Genomic DNA, 2,761 nt, shown 5'->3' on the forward strand with positions numbered 1-2,761 from the left:
GCCACCTGTAGATTGCAAACATACAGGTGGAGCAGTACAAATAATGGGAATAGAAAATACACACACGTGATGCTAAAATCCGCTATGTAAAACTTCTGAAGGAGTCGAGGTAACTTTATCTTCCCAGCCTTCGCCGCCGACGTCCAGTTTTAATTTTCGCAGGTTTGTTTAGCTGAAGCCTGGCTGCCTCTCTGCCTCGGCGCTCCCCCTCATATTCTGTGTCCTTCACCTGCCTCTGAGATACAGAGGGTTCAGGTCGGCAATTCAAAACCTGATGAAATATTCATTTCCACATGGTAGCTGTTTCACTTCCTGCCCTCCGCTCTGCTTCTGGGGGCTTTTGGATGCAGGCAGGCAGCTGCTGATGAACAAAAACCTTGCTTGTAGAGAGAAAAAAGAAAAGCTGCGAGGCTCTCAGCTGAGCAGGGTGAAGCATTGTGGGATCGCTCTAATCCTAACAGGTTTAATGCAGGTTAGAATAAATCTGCCAGGGCCCGGCTCTGTGTACATTCTGCAAGGAAGTAACTTGGAAGCCAACTACAGCCACTTGCCCAAGTACTGAAGGTTTTCATAGAACTGCGTCTGTGAAACATCTTATTCTACCCCAGGGCTTTCAGTGCTGAGTATAAAGGATAACTTAATGATACAGTATTGCGTTAACTTTCAAAGCAACCCCCTCCCAAAAACCAACCCCTTTGCAAGTACCCAGTAAATACATCTACAAGCAGAAAACTTTCCAGGCTGTCTTGTGTCTTGTCTTGGGAAAGCAGACCCCAGACAGTGCTGACTGGCACAGAAGTCAGCAGAAAATATAACCTGACACGTTTTCTTTGAACAAACAGGTGAAACTGAAATTCTTGTGTTTGATGCACGGCCCTGCTGGGTCAGGGTTTTGGTTTTTTTTTTCCATTAAGAATGGAAACTTAGGGAGCCGCTGAAAACGCTGTGAGTCCCCCGCGAAGGAGGCGTCCCTTAGTCCTGACCTCCGGCACAGCGTGACCCCGGCAGAGACGCAGCTCAGTTGCCCTCCGATGACGCGGTAGGAGCGACTGGGCAGGAAGGGGCTGTTCTTTGCACTGCATTGGAACTGGAAAATCCTCCAGCAGTCGGAGAGGAATTAAACTTCGGCGCCGGAGGTGGTTTGACTGGCAGTCTGGAAGAGTCTCAGAGGAGGGGAGAGAGTTGAGACTCCTCTGAATGGAAATCAGGGACAAACACCATCCAGTGCACAGGGTGAGTTGCCGCAATTACCTCCTAGGCCTGAGGCGGTGACCCTAGAGGCAATATGGGACTTGGTGGCAGGATTCGGGACTTCTCTAAACAGACTAGAAAACAAGATGGACTCTTTAGCATATAATTTTCAGCAAAAAATTCTGGGCCTACAGGAACAGACAAATGCAATTTCCAACAGGGTGGTGGAAGCTGAAAACAAAATTCAGTCAGCCCAAGCTCTTAATGTGGCCATTATTAAAGATCAAATGGCCTGTTCCAGACATCTAGCGATACTAGAGAACAGTATAAGACATCTTCATTTGAGGATTCTAAACTTTCCTAAGGTGGCGGGAGAAATACCTTACATTACTTTGAAGAGATTCCTGACTGAAGCCCTCGGATTTCCTCAAGATAACATTCCCTCAATAAATTCATGCTATTTCTTAAATAAGAGGGCCTCTCAAACAGGGTTCCTATTCCCACTAATTTGACCAGTTTCTTAGAAAATTCAAGTGTTGAAATAATGGATAGAAACATTCTCTTGGTATCTTTTATTGCTGTAAGAATGTGAACCCTGGGCCGAGGTGAGAGCTGACTCCGCCCACAGGGAGGAGCCCTGCGGGCCTCACCGTCGGTAGGCTTGGTCTCGATGGCACAGGACACTGTAGGAGAGACACTTTATTATAGAGAAAGAGGCAGAGCGGGAGAGAGACACAGTTCTGAGCAGCGGGGGAATACCCCAATGATGCCGCTGATGATGGAGGTCTGGTAGTGGCCCGCGGAGCGGGATGTGCCAGGATGTTCCCACGGGCGAATGGTGTACCTCAGGTTACAGATCCGGTAGTGGCCCACAGCGCGGGGTATGCCGAGGCAAGGCAGCCCAAGGAAGCTGTAGCAAAGCGGTAGGTTCTTGCTGAGCAGGATGTTCAGGAAGGTTAGCTGAAGCTAAGCGGTAGTGGGCTGAGGCTCGGGGTATGCCGCAGATGGATTCAGCAAGCGGCGATGTAGAAACTCAATAGTACTCACAGATGGACGTCCCAGATAGCTCCAGAGCAGTGGGTTGGTGAAGACAGTAGCAGATAGGCCCCCCGAGGAGCGGGTACTCAGCGTCGTAGATACATGTCGGAACAGGAACAGGAAGTCCAAGGTAGAGTGGAATTAGGCAAGTAGGAACTCCTTGCTAACTCGTCTTAGCCAGGGGCCGAACGGTTTTAAGCACAGAGGATGACTGACGTCATCGGGAGGGGACGCCCCCGAGGTTCCCGCCATGATGTGTACTTAGGAGACCCTTGTTCGCGCGCGTCCTAGGTAATACCAGGTTCAAGATGGCGATCGGCTGCGCCCATGCCGTTCAAGAGACACCGAGAAGGTTGGCGTTGGCTGGCGGACACCGCCACATGTCCCAGGGTTGAAGAGATAGGGAGAAAAGAGCTGAGCATCAGAGGTCGCAGCCGTCTGCGACCGACGGGCATAACACTCAGGATGTGAATAATGTCATGAGATCTTTTTTTTTTTTTAGGAAACTTCCTGAGATGATTTATGGTCAGCC

The sequence above is a fragment of the Rhinatrema bivittatum genome, chromosome 12 (assembly GCF_901001135.1).
Source record: "Rhinatrema bivittatum chromosome 12, aRhiBiv1.1, whole genome shotgun sequence".
Classification (NCBI taxonomy): domain Eukaryota; kingdom Metazoa; phylum Chordata; class Amphibia; order Gymnophiona; family Rhinatrematidae; genus Rhinatrema; species Rhinatrema bivittatum.